A 15,268-nucleotide genomic window follows, 5' to 3' on the forward strand; every position below is an offset into this window, starting at 1 on the left:
GCTTAAAACTGTTTTTATTCAAAAGGAAAAATTATATTTTCTCTATTCTGACTTTTTGCCTTAAAACAATTTATTAAGCATTTTATAAATTAATGAGTTATGCATTGATCACATAAACACATAATTTACATGCTTTATATGCTTTTTAGTGAGATTAGATTTCTTATGTATGTTACGAGCAAATAACTTTTCTTTAAAGCAACTTTTTCTTTGCAGTATATGTGACTCTAATTAGCATTGAAGATGATTGTGCACATAATATTTTTTATAAATTACCTTTTTCATGAATTGGCAAACGATACAGTTGGCGTAAAAAAGTACGAATATATGTATACTTTAAGCGCTTTTTTCAGAATTGAATGATTCATAAGTTAGTAGCCTTTGCAGCTGATCTCTCGAGCTCTTGAATCATGTTTGTTAACTTAAAATAAAAGATACGATCTCTGTGTTTTATAACAAATTCAAGAGTAAGAACAGACTTCCAAAATTGTATTTTGATTAAACGTATAAAATATATAAAAATATATATATTCTAAAAAAAGTTTCTAGCTTTAAAAGCATTTTATAATCATGCATTATTTTTCGAATATTCATCAAAAAAAAGGATGCTTTTAATTTTTCAAAGCAAGTTTCAAAAGATTTAAGACTTATTCAATTCCAAAAAATTTAATTTACACTGTTTCTGCTTTCTTCCCACAGATTTGATAATAACAACGATAAATCTATCCTGTATTCAATCAGATATTTGTAATTACTATAATAACATCATCAGATTTCTCAGACGATACGTTATAATAGCCGATAAACGCACGTTGAGCTCTTCTCTCGCGTGTGAGGAACGGACACGTCGAAAACAGCACGCGTCTATGACGATGAAATCAGACAACATAATTTGCAATTAGCAAACGTGATCACAGCACGGTGAGAAATCTCTTATAATTGAGATTTCGCGAAGCAAATGAATTACGATTACGATGAGCGATTGTGATGTATTTCCGCGATCTTTCTATGTCGAACGCTTTACACAGAATTTTTCTTCAGAACTGGCAGCTTCAACCCACGTCAAAATAATAACATAAATTAAGTGAAATAATCTGCAGATAAAAAATTAATAATTTATATTTCTAATATTTTTTTAATACGTATGTTTTTGTAAAAATTAACTACTTTTATTTTGCTTATAAATCTTTAGTTATTTTTAAAATTATGTATAAATAAATGTTTTATTTTAATTATATGATTTAAGATAGTGATATATTTATTTCTAATAGATATATTTTATTCCAATTATTTTAATAAGTTAATTGAGGCAAAAGAAACATAATCAATCTTGAAGAAATGGAAATACAAGATCGAATGATCGAAGTCGCCAGAAGTGAAAATCTTTTCTGCGACGGAACGAGAGTGATCTTCCCGCTTGTAAAACATGTCACGCCGGCATTTTGTGTTTTTGCAATGTTAATTTTACTTTGATACAGGCAATTACGCGAAACGAGATTTTATTTTCTTGCACCTCGTCGTATTGGCAGCTAATTGCATGCAAGAATGACGATCATTTTCCGCGCTTGCAGCCTCGGGATCTTTTCTGCATTTTACGACACTTTCTTTTCCTGCACGGAAATTTCATGGATCCGATCGCGATAAACTCAGCACCGTGCATTTTTGAATATAAATTAAATACTTCTTTTCGAGATTCTTCTAATTAGTTCTTTCAACTTCCGACTTGGCGATGCTGAAGAACCATCTAACATTATAATTCGTGAAACAAAACATCAAATAAATACAAAAAAATTCTAAAAAATTCTAAATCGGAGGCAAATAATAACAATATGCGATTATATTAAAAATTGCGATAATATATTTTTGAATGTGTTATTTCTAGACATTCTTGCTATTCTTCGGTCTTGATATATTTATTTCCTTCATATTATAAATTTATATATATTTGTATTATTAAAAAAATATAATTCTCTTTATATGTTAATTACATGAAATTATGTATTTATCTTTAGATACAATTTGCTATGCAATGTTTTTAACACAGAGTATATTTTACTGCCAATTGCGCCAATTACCTTTGAACGCGAGAAACATACTTATTATATAGTTAAGAAGAAGTAAATATTTAAAAATACATTTGACTTGGATTACATCGCCGATTGACGTTCAATGTCTGCAATTTCTCTCGAAAGTTGCAAGCCTTTACACCTCAAACGAACGACCGCTCCGTTAACTTTTCTCGCGCGCGTTATTTGTTAGTGCCTCATAGACACAGAAACGAATAGCATATCTTCAAGGATATGTGAGATTACGTTGTTGCTGGACTTTGTGGTCGAGTGAAGTCATTAAGGGGTGCCGTATAATTTCTAACGTCGGCGAGATGCACAATATTGCACGAACAAGTCATTTGGCGCGCGCGCGTGAGCACCGAGACGCACATTACCGCGGCAAATGCACGTCGTGGTGAATACGGCACTGTGTAACGCGATATCTGCTATACATCGCGAGGAAATCAGATCTCAGACATGAGGAAGGAAAAGATAGCAGGTTTGATGTGCAGTCGTATTGTACTGTCCCATCAGACACAATCTAAAAATTTACTGGAAAAGATGCTAGATTACCACAAAAATCGCTTAAATATGGTCTTCTTATGCAAAAAAAATTCTTTAATAACAATGCTAAGAATATACCAAAAATCAATCAAAAATGAAAATAAAAAATACTAATCATACTAAAAATCAGCCAAAAATAAAAATGATTTTTTTTTCGTTTAAAAAATTAAAGATTAATTAATTAATTAATTAATTAATAAGTTTAATGCAGAAGATTGTATCAATTCGATAATAATATATACGACAAAAATATTCAGTTTTTACACGCTTGATTATATGCGCTCGTTAATATAAGAGTAATACTTATTAATGAGTTTTAAAATATACATAAATATGTCAAGTGACACCGATGATAATATTTCACAGCGTATCTGCGATCATCGTGCCGATATTGTAATTGAATTTCCGTGCGACAGGCTTTAATCCATCATTAATCTATTTGTGACGTTCATACAAGTCGTATGAATGTAGGATAATAGAAGACCGCTAATTTTTCTCTTTTTTTCTACAGCTCATTATATAGTTATCTCGAGAAGCCGATCTTCGTTACGCGATTCGTGATCCTCCCATATGTGGTGCCGCACGCCGAACTCGTGATCATCCGTTTCTGGGTTATTGCCTAATTATCTGTTTATCTGGGCAGTCTAATGGCCCGATACTAATCATTTCAGCCGGTTCTTCTTTCGCGCATTGTGCCGAGCCCGCACGCTCGAATTAAAAGTCCCGGATGGCACATTTTCTTATTCTCCGTTACCGCTGCCCATCCCGACTTCGTTCTTCCGCTTTCTATTGCTTTCACTGAAGAAATTGCATGCGGTTGGGAGTAGTCGTTAAAAATTGACATTCATTAAAATCATATTGATGTACGTATCCGGAAACTTTGTATTCGGAAATTTTCGTGGAATATTTTGTCAATGAAAAACATTTTCTCGCCTGTATCTATAATTTAAGCCATTTCATGTGTTCTTAGAGATTTGATAAATAAATCCAACAACAGAGCTTTTGATAATAAACATTATTTATCAAATAATGTTGAAAACATCCTTTCTTAATAAAAGCAAATTTGATAAACACTCTACACTTGCTAGAAGAAACTATTTCTTTTAACCAATCGACACATCTGGAAGCATAACGAGATGAGAGGCATAAATTTCAGCTTCTAAATCATCACAATATTCACGTAGATGATCGTACGTGGGTTTCTTTTATCCTCCACGTAAGAAATCCTGAAGAGCACACAATCATACATTCGCAATTGTAGACGCGGTGAGCGACGTGTCGGTGTAGAGGCGTGTCGGCGGGTGTATTGGTGAGGTGAACTCTCGAGGTCCGATTTATAAGAACCGCAATGCAAGGGAGTGTAACGGCTTCAAGGACGGGCGCGCATACGCGCCGGCTCTCCCAGGAAACTGCTAACCGACATCCGCGAGGACACACGCGTGTGCATCTGGTTCGCTCGGCTGGGGCCGCGCGCCGGCAAAAACCAGTTGTCGGCGCAGCTTGAAGAAGTGAGAGGGTGAGGGCGGGCGTCCGCGAAGGATGAGGGCCGAGGATTCTGCACGGGACGGAGGGAGGACGCGGTTAACGAAGGTACGTTCCTGACCTGAAAAGCGCACTTCCTTCTTTTCGTCTCTTTAACATGCGCGCGCGCGCGCACACGCGGCGGCGACTCGTTCCGCAAATAATACGATATTATGCATTTACGAATGATTTATGGGCCGCTTATGATACGTTGCGTTATTTTTCTGCGGCAAGATGCTATAATAGAGATATTTCGTTGCGTAAAGCCAAATGAGCCTTGCGCAATGTCGCTACGATGCTGTATAACCCTCTCAATAATGTATCGTAACCGATTTCTTAATATCGACAGTAACGACCGACGCGAATATTAAAAATAATAACATCCGTTGTCGTTAGCGGTAATTAAACGAAAACCGTGCAATACCCGTGTGTGTCGAGAGTGCTTTTCGTACAATTATAATATATTAAGTGTAGGATTTTTCGAGACGCGCGCGCGTAATTTACGCTGGAAGCGCAATACCGGAAGACATTACAAAAGCAGATTATTTCCACAACTTTCTTCGCAGTTTTTATCGTTCTACTGTAAGCGCTTCGATAAAGACTATCATTAACATAATCGCTTCGTTCTGCATCAATGATGCGACGACGGTGATTTCGGAAAAATGATGGTACAATAAATTTCGGCGCGATTATATACACGACAATCGAATAATATTGAATCGATCTGATGGTTTAAGTATAATGGCATACACGGACTGTTCGTTGTAACGTAAAAGGATGTAAACTGACGATTAAACGATTAGAAATTTCCAGTAATCAAGATAATCGGCAGGTTAATGCGGCAACATTGAAATCAGTGTAGTAATCATCGCGTCCATTATATTACTCGTACAAGCTGTATATTATATTTAATAGTCGCGATCTTTTGTCATGTATCCTACTATGCTGAGAAACAATTCATTGATGCAACGAGATCGGCGTTTTACGTTCTTCCTCTAAGGCGTGTTTGGATCAGTGACGTAGCTGCATGTGTCTTTTGCATAACCAATCCGTGATTTTCTCGCAAATTTGATTAACTAAAATAGTTTGCAAAATGTAACGTTTAATAGACAAAACTAAAAATATCCATGAAATAAAATACGTCAGATATTGATAATAAAATAATATTTTCAGAAAACCTATTAGTTTACAAAGTGTAACTTACAAAGAAAATAATAGTTTACTTAACATTAATAGCCTTAATTAATTAAACTTCCAAAAATTTTGTACTTTTATCATTCATCTAAATTTTCTTTGTCCAAAGTTATGCGAATTTTGCAAACGCGTACCGAGTGCGCCACTGCACTTAACACAAAACCAATGACTGTAGGTAATTTCGTTTTACGAGCGATCGGTTTCATGATCCTTGAGCATGCTCGATAGCGCAAAGAAACGATGTGGAGGTGTTCCTCCTCCGAATGAGGCGCGATCGAAAAAAAACGTCAGACGATCTTTGGTAGCAGCTGAAGGCGAGTAGCAGCAAGATTACGACGACAGCAATCGCCGTTTTTACTCGCGACACAAGGACATCATTAATAGCTCGTATTTATTGGGTCAATATTTTTAACAAATTAACATTTGATGATAAATGTGTTTATAATAAATAGTCAATAATCAATTATCTATATTAAAAATTCTGTTGTACATTATTATTATATATTCAAATAAATATATAAATTATTAGTATTTTTAATAGTTGGATTAGTTTATGTTAATTAAAAATTGTATAAAAAAATATGTAACAAATATATATTTTTTTTTAAATTTATATATAAATAATATATTTAAACTATATTTCATATTCTAAAATATCTCTCTCTCAACAAATATTTCAATATAGAATCTGCTATAAAATACGTAACTTTTATTATAATTGTTTTTCTTCCTGCTACGTTGCAGCATCTTGAACTCGGGATATCTTTTTGCGATTTTAGAAATCGAGCTGAAGGACACTCAATGAAAACTGTGTAAACCACAAAGAGTAAATACACATTTTTGCTATAAAGATGTATTACAGTTCGTCAATACTTTACAAAAAATATTTTACAAGAAAATCGCTTCTTTTGATCAACATAATAATTTAAGAAATAATAAAATTTATTGAAGAAAGATATTTTAATTTATCATTGCTATCTTTTGAAATATCACGTCATATGTAAATTACACAATTAAAATTATGATATTGAAGTCGTAAACAAAAAGCGAAATGTATCTCTTCATTTTTTATGAACTATATTAAACTATTAATCATTTAACATTGTAATTACATATAATCATATAGCAGTATCTTCGTTTAATCAAATGTCGGTCATTAAATCCAATGTACAACGCAATTGACTTCACCAATTATGATATTTCATGCTAAACGATCTCGTTTAATATTGACACAAGAAATACGCAGCTTCGCCGCGCGATTGCGATTTTATCGCGCGGTTACGAACATTTTACAGCAGTCGGTCGGTATTCTTCCCGACCATTAAGATCGGCAAGTCAGATCGGAGTCCATTGTAAATGATAATTGAACTCGTTTTCGCGACTACGCCCAATTATTCTTCTTTGCCAGCGCTGTCCAAACCTTTCGAGATGTCGCGGTCTCTTAATGCGACGCTAACGACGCGAATCACGCTGATGATTACAACGATCGGCTGCAACATTATTTTTTAACGACTGTGCCACGTCGAAGTGAAATACTTATAACCAACATGCGAATATTGCACAAACTTGTGTGAGCTATATCGAGTTTGCTGTTGAGCAAACGATCTACGAAAAGAATCGAGAAAGATCAGAAAATCGCGAAGAAGAAATTATGCGGTGAATCACTTTAGATGAAAACACCTTTATTAACTAACTAGACGTCATGCAAGAAATATAATATAATTGAACAAGCGAATGGTCGAGTAATTTTAAGAGTGATAGCCGCGATAAATCGAAAGGAATCTAATGTCGCTTTATTACTGCAGTCGCGAAGAACGTTGGAAATTTTACTCGATATGGTACGAAGCAACGGCTTCGCGAACCATCGTGATTTATCGCGGTATTGCGACACGGCGAAGTAGCGAAATCTACGTCATGGCGGATGTCTTTTTTTCAAATGCGTCGATCACGTCGGCGTTACACGACCCCGTTTTACTTGGCTGAATAAACCGTAAATACCGCGCGGTGTACAACACGAGCGAATCAGGAGTGTGCGGTTCATAAAAATTCAGTCACGCAGAGAAAATGTTGACAATGGCGGTTCGTTGGTCGCGGTGATCGAAGAACTAGGAAGCGAAGGATACCTTTTTACGTCGATTCCTTGTCTTCAAAGAGCAATTTTCGCGCCGTTTTTCCACGGGTCGCATAGCGCACTATGTATGCGCTATAATAAGCACGTGAGAGCGTCCTTCGCGTCACGGTTATTATGCTCAAGATCCCCGAAAGAGAAAAGTCCTATTTTATTCCTATAATGTACTCTTTATCTATTTTGCAGCAGATTTTATTTTACGAAGAAACATAAAGAGTACTATAGTATTTTACGATGTAATAATAATAGCAAGGTAAAACCAACTCGGTGAGTCGAGAAAACTTTTCACCTCGTTTATTTCGCAATCGACTGACTTGTGCCGAAATGTTAATTTTATTTTCGAAGGAATCTCGAAAACAAATGGAATGGAAATATTGCGTCGAAAAAATTCGTTGTTTATCAATTGCTACGTCGTCGATCCGCCTGCGCACAAAGACCGCGTCGACGCGCGTTCTGCAACCTGTTATCGCAGCCGGATAACCGCGTTGTGTACTACACGGCCGACAAAAGAAAGCTTTTCTGAACGGCGAGTTCTCGCGCCGGCCGGTGCTGATAACGTTCGATGTTTACCGCAAACGAAATCGTCCTGCTTAGAGAAGGAGGGTCGAGGCGCGACGGGATGAAGAAAGCGGGACAGGAAGGGGAGGAGGAAGGTAAGGAGACTCGATCGATGTAAGAACCGCGAGGCGAGTAATATATATCGACGCCAATAACGGATCGATAACGTTATAAATCGCGATATACGGATGGCTACACGGGCGGTGCTTGTACGGCGGAGGATCCAACATGAGCGGCCGCTTATTATGTGCCTGAAGAACGGACCGCAGCTCAGGCAGGGTCGTACCATGGGTGGTCCGTCTGTATGCTAATCCGCATCCTTGCGCATGCCAGGACGGGAAATCACGCTTTACCGAAAGTTCAACTTTGTTTTAAGCCGGCTGGCTCTTCGCTCCGCTCCGGGGCTAGCGCGCGAGAAAGTCGGATCGTCTGTAATTCATATCGAGCGTCAGCACGTCGTGCATCGCGTCGTGACGGATTAGATTGTATATCTGCATCCCTACGTATTATTTTATTCCGCTGCCAGAACAGATACCGTTGCTGCATAGAAGACGCTCGTTTCTTAGCGCAATGCTCGTTGAATCAAAAGTGTTATTGAAACTCCCATGAGAAATTATCTATTTCTTTCCCAGTGCTAATTTTCCACTTTTTATTTTAAGAAATAATTAAGAATTGTGATTGTATTTAAATTCGCGATATTGTAAATTGTTGACAGCTAAGTTTCCTTAAATTATTTAAAGCATGAATCATGGAAATTATTGAAATTTTCGTGCCTTGCTACGAACTGCAACAATATGTAGTTTCTCTATGTCATGTCGCGATCTTCGTGTACTATCCGTCAATTTTGGCACGACGATAATTTAAGCCAACGCAGATTAATAGCGATCGGAGGTCTGCGTAGCTGGCACTGTAAAATGCATATTTTTATAAAACTAATGCAACATTTAATTGTCTAAAGTTTGACCATATTTGTTCATACAATAATTTTAATAATCAAATACCGCACAAGTTTTATTAGAAATTCGCATTTCAGGGAATTGGTTTTACAGATCTAGCGATCGACACGTTGCAATTTTTTAGAGCAACTTCTGAGAGCAGCAAATCGATTCTCTCGCATCGATGTTTCCTGAACGCGTTTGCCTCACGCTCTTACGTAAGGTAGGCGTTTAAATGCAAATTCCAGCGCGATGGCAGGGAGACGGCAAGAGTTTCTAGCTAGAGAAGCGGTCACTTTGCTCCAGAAGCGATGGAAAAGAATGTCGCCCCGTAGCTCCGACGCGCGGTTTCGAAAGGCGCTTCGTCGACTAGCGCGGACCTCCCGGCCATGCAAGTTATTCGAGAAAAATATATGTAGCTCGGAATTTCGTCAGTGTGACGGATCATTTCATTCGCGAGCATATATCATAGCGTTAGATCAGATTATACACGTATACTCTGATGAACTAAAGAAAATACCTAGAGCTTGAAATGTAGGAATAATATTATGACAAGGTTATAATAACACAAGCGCGAAGCGACTTATAACGTGACGGAATAAGTGATGCTTTAACAAGTGGGTATAAACATATGATGCTGTACAAAGCTAAAACAAGTTATACGAGATTTTTTGCAAGAGTCTCGTGTGCAGAATATGCAGAAACGAAGGAAATGAAAAATTTAGAATTGCTCTAATTTTAAGAAATTATACTTTGGAATATTGTGTAATACCGAATATAATTATATCCGAGAATATCCTATTTTCTGTAAAAAAAATTATTTATTAGTTTTGCGGATAAATATTCAATTTATACTTTAATTACAACTGATTTCTCACGACCAATCGAATCCTAACAGCGACCTTAAACCAATCTATTAGAAAGATGATCAGTAATTACTCTTGGCTCTCACACATGCAGACTGACACGGTATACATGCTTGCGTGATTCATCGTCCGTTAGTGTACATCGGACTTAATGATAGCGCTATACGATGTTTCCAAAGGTGGAGGTCGTAGGTGAGAAACGATTTAATTAAATCGTCGGCTTGCTCGTGTCATCGTCGAGTTCGAACGTGGGCACAACAAAAGGACTGCTCGTCGGAACGCGGAAGATGTCGGAGCATCGTAATATTATATCTCATCGCGAGATAAGGTCATTGTTCGAATACGTACGTAACAGCGTTTACTGTCAGAACAAATAATAACATCCGAAATACATTGTAACCGGTCTTTTAAACACGCATCGTTTATTTTTATGTACAGTACACCGAAAACCTTGCTGTCTTTTTTCACTGACAGGTGTCTTAAGAAATTTATGGTTAATTTACCGTTAGAAAAATTTGATTAAATGCTGTCTTCTTTACAATTTTTATCATTAAACATCTAAAAAATAAAAAAAAACAAATAGAAATTTTTCTAAAAAAATGGTTACAAAAATAAAGTTAATCAGCAAAAATGAGATGCAATGCTATATTTTTCTAATTTTTAGTATTAATATTTATATTAATATTTATATACTATTAATATTTTATGTATTAACATACATATACAATTTAGTAGATAATCAACAAATAAAAATTTTGTTAAAGTGAAAGCCTTTACACAAATAATTTTAATTTGATTTCAGAACGATGTAGCTGCTTAAATTAAGTATTCTAATTAGATGAGGAAATAACTTAGCGTGAAATAATCAACCGTTTTCCAAGTTGTATATAATCTCAGATATATTTTTTTTCAGCGACCTACGTTAACGTGAAACACTCCATATCTCGAGGGCGAAGTAGTGAGTCACAAATCGAGGAACCAGGAATTGTCCGGCGACACTGTTGCGGTCAGGCGATAATCTCGAGTAGTTAAGGGAAAAAATGGTCAGCCCACCGTTGCCCGGACTAAGGTGTCACGTGTACATTGTGTAGGAAGAAGGCCGACTCGCCTGCATCGGTTAGGTGATATCGGGTCCTCCGAGCACAGGTCGTAATGTCTCCTGGCGAGGAGTGGAACGAGAAAGGAAGGAATCTCCCCGTCCTACGAAATCGCGTCGCGTGGGAGAGAAGACGATAGGATCTCGGCGAAGATCGACTTACGGCTTCCGTCGCATCTGACGGAGCACCATGTGCACGATGCCGACTCTGACGGATAAATCAATAAATAAATCAGCGAATTCCCACGCCTGTCGTCAGTAATATAACGTACTGCAAACACGATACTTTCCCAATCTGTCTCGAATTTAATTTTTTCAGCGATTCGTAAGTATTTGCAAAAATAAGTACGCCATTATCTACAGTAATAGCTTTTCTATCAGGTCAAACGTAATTTATTACTCTCGCGTCAAACTTCAACATTGAATTTTTAGTAGTCACGTGAGAAGATTAAATAACTTTCTCCGTACGCTAAAGGTAATATGTTCGTTGTTTTTGTTGCAACATTGAGCATTCGAGTGTCTTCGGATGTTGCAATCGAAACTTGACTCTCGTCGATGAAAAGGAAAAAAATAGCGCTCGTCTAGACTCCTCGCGACCTAATTGGTTCTAACTCCAGACAGACATTAACGTACCAATCATTATCCGTACATTTCATCATGACTCACCGCATCATGCTCAAAATATTATATTACGCTGCTTCGTCATGATTCTCGTTGTTCGCGGGACCGTAGACGCTTCATAGCCGATCACGATGTTGGGCTTTTTTCGACGCAGAACCCAGTTTCGTGTAATTGCTCGTTACAGATTAATTAAACGTACGATGAGGCGAAATATCATGCAGCTCTTCACGAAATAATTTGACACACAACGGCATATTTTTATATGGCATTAGTTATTAGCGATTGTAACAGAAAAAGATCAATAAGTTGAAGTAAAAATTGACCGAATTTTAGTGACTTGAATTGGTAAATAATTCACAAGACAATAATTAGCTTGAAAGTTAAATTTATCGTAAAATTCGCGATTAGCAATTAAATATAATTTTTAGAGAAAGCAACAAATTTAATTCAACGCATCTGACGCATCGGGCACGTGCTGGCGTGCACGTGGAGCGATATTTAAAATTCAGTTATATTTATTACTGTTTTTAAAAAAATGTTTTCAAGATTATAATGTCGAATATAACATAATGTGCTAATTGTTCTATGAAGCGGATAATGTGTTAATACTTTACTTTCACTTTCGCGCGGCTTCAAAATGTTGTAATATCTATCGAAGCGTTATTATTAGATTTATCACTTCATGACTGCAACGTCTGCCGGAAACGACAAATCGCCGTGTCTTATTTTACAAGTCTCCACAAGCCACAAGTTAATTATGAATTAATCTAGCAGCAATTTCACGTAAATAATTGTACAGATTAAAAATCATTTCTTTTTATATAATAGATATTCGGAATATCTGTGACGTATACACTGTTGGAGAATGTTTCTCATCTGACATTATAAGATTTACACACCACGCCTCCAATTACCTATCTCGGTTCACGGTCTTACGGCGTTCTTGGCGAGCTTCGGTATTTTTGAAGGATTCTAAGAATGAATGCCCCGATATGTCGTACTCTTGTACAAAGGACTTAAGCAAGGGTTAATAGAAAATAAAGTGTCGAATGGTGTAAGAACAAGACGCAGGCGTTTGTAAAATTACTTTACAAATTGCTCTACGAGTCAGCCTGACACAACTGTTTCTGATACTTATTACCTTTATGTGTGCATTGCACAATCGAAAAAAGTTCAACGCGGATTTCTGTAATTTTCAAACAAATCATTTTAACACTTCTTGCCAAATACTGTCAAGATTTCATCATTGGAAACGAACAAGCAGAGTCTCAAAGATTGTATGCTATTATTTACTAGTCTAAATGACTTTAAAGATCAAACAAATTAATTGTTTCAAAAAAGATTACTAGTATAATATAGAAAAATGTTAGAATAAATGTATGATAAATTTTTTATCGCAAAAATATGATAATAATTATTAATATATTATTAATGTGTTATTAATGTGTAATAATATAATAATAATTATTAATGTAGATACCTGATAGCACTTATGCAAGTTTAATGAATAAACTCACTAATCCTAGCAAAGTACCAACGTCTTCAACAGTACTTAAAAAAATTTATATACATTTACTCACCGGTCGTTGCATCCTAACAAAGCACGCCTTCAGCTGTACCTGAAAAAATTGATACATATATATATTAATTATCATGAATTTGTATATATTGTATGCACAATTATATTTACCAGTTAGGATATTGAAATTTGCTCCATCCACTACGTATTCCGTCATAGATTGCTCTTCCGATCCAAGATGAATATCACACAGAAATCCACACTTACACTTACACTCACCACTAAACTTCACTTACGCGAGACTTACATGGAATCATCAAACTTACCACGTTGTAGTTAGCGAAATGCAAACACGAGATAAAAAGCCACGATGCGTCTATGTATTCTTAATAACTTCAATTTTGGTTATGTTGAAAGAAAATGTTCGCGTGTTTGTGACATCAAAATACTCATTGTACTCACTGAAACTGTAACTACTTTGAACTTATACCACGCAGCACTGAACGACCAACAAATCGCTATCAATCGTGAATATCCACGATAAATGATTCACTTCTACCACTCTAATCGGCAAACTCCACAAGAATTCACATTTGTCATGGATTTTTGATAGATAAAATGGCGGACTTGACGCTACGCAAACGGCGCCTATATTTTGCCATTTCTAGCGCCACCCTCCGGTCAATACCTAGCGGTTGCGCTTGACATACCACAGGATAACACATTTCTTGAATCTGTAATTTTTGAGATGCAGTGAGCGGGTTGACTTTTTTTCAATATCGACCACCGATATATTTGACATTAACTCGCGCCACCTTTTGATGACCATGACAATCTTTATTAGATGAATATGTCACATCATTTAGAAACTTTGAACGCGAACGTTTAACGGTTAATTGAATATTTCATCAATTAAAAATATATCAGGAGTATTAATTTTTGTCGGGAGTGCCGATTAAAGTAACGGGCGAATGCCGAAACAAATAATTTGCCACGTACGTTTGCAATTAACAAGGTGTCGATCGTGTGACAATCAGGCCGCGAATTCTGGCAGAATAGTCTTATTGTCAATGAGTACAAAGTTCAATGTCAAAAATACGTTACAGAGGCATGATACATTTTATTCAACGGAGTATATTGAAAATTGTTGTGACTCATGTTGAAAATATTGATTTATTGATATTGGAACAAAAGATTGATTTTTTGTCTTTATCTGATTGCCAGAATCGTCTTCATTCGTCTCGTTTGTTCTGATTATGAGTTATTGGTTATAAGGTTATGTTCAAAAAATACGCAACCGCTGAATAATTCACCTATGATTGATATATATTTTTAAACCAATTAATCTGTTCCTTTTTTTATAAATTCTCTAAACTGTTTTATTTCTTTTAAAGCAGACCAGCCGTTGTCTTTTTTTTTAACATAATCAATTATACGCATTGGTGCGTCGCGGTACAAAGTGCGTTTCCATCTCGCGTTTGCGTTTCGTGAACCGCGGCGTGGCAAATGCGCGACGTGATTCGGGTTGATGCGGATATACTTTCCTTCGCTAGTGAGTGTAAGTGCTAATTTCTGATTATTTCTAGGTATCTGATATTCTTGGAGGGAACAAATAAAGAGTAATCCGAGATAGAATCTGCAGCGGATGAAGAACATTATAATTCTTAGCTGGTGAGTACAAAATTATTTGTTTATTATTTTATACACAAAGTTGATGATACAATTATATAATTTATTAAATATTATAAAATATTTAAAAACAATTTTAACAAAATTTATAATTAATAATTAAAATACATGTTACTTTTTCCAGATACCGTTAAAGGCGTACTTTTATGTGTAATTTTCGCATAAGTGAAGTGTACGTATTAATTTTCATTTAGCAGTGAGTGTAAGTGAGTGTGAATTCCTGTGTGATATTCATCAATTCTTCGATGGATCTGGAGCAGCCTAAGACGAAATATGCAGTGGATGGAACAAACTTCAATATCTTAGCTGGTAATACAATTATTCATTATGTTTAATATTTCATTAATATAATTGTGATAAGACATATCTATCATTAAAACGTTTAAAAATATTTATTTAAATTTATGTAATTTAATACACATAGTTACATTTTAATTACAATGAAAATAATGAAATAATACAAAATGATCAACGTGAATACAAATTAAAAATTCATATTAATTAATATATATGTATATCAATTTTTTTA

General features: G+C 35.8%; 1 protein-coding gene across 2 annotated transcripts in view; it reads right to left on the bottom strand.

The window, feature by feature from the left end:
- LOC105667419 (MDS1 and EVI1 complex locus protein EVI1-A) overlaps positions 1-13,658 on the bottom strand; it is a 114,055-nt gene extending 100,397 nt beyond the window's left edge. Inside the window, exons 1-2 of one of the 2 annotated variants that reach the window (XM_012359211.2) lie at positions 13,222-13,658; positions 13,112-13,150 (exon numbers count right to left, since the gene is read on the bottom strand). The gene's annotated coding sequence lies outside the window, so the exon portion shown is untranslated. Of the gene's footprint in view, positions 1-13,111; positions 13,161-13,221 lie in introns of those variants that run through there. The other variant, XM_067355976.1, reaches the window with a different exon arrangement.
- Between the last annotated feature and the right edge of the window lie 1,610 nt (positions 13,659-15,268).

This window comes from Linepithema humile, chromosome 5 (genome assembly GCF_040581485.1).
Source record: "Linepithema humile isolate Giens D197 chromosome 5, Lhum_UNIL_v1.0, whole genome shotgun sequence".
Lineage (NCBI taxonomy): Eukaryota > Metazoa > Arthropoda > Insecta > Hymenoptera > Formicidae > Linepithema > Linepithema humile.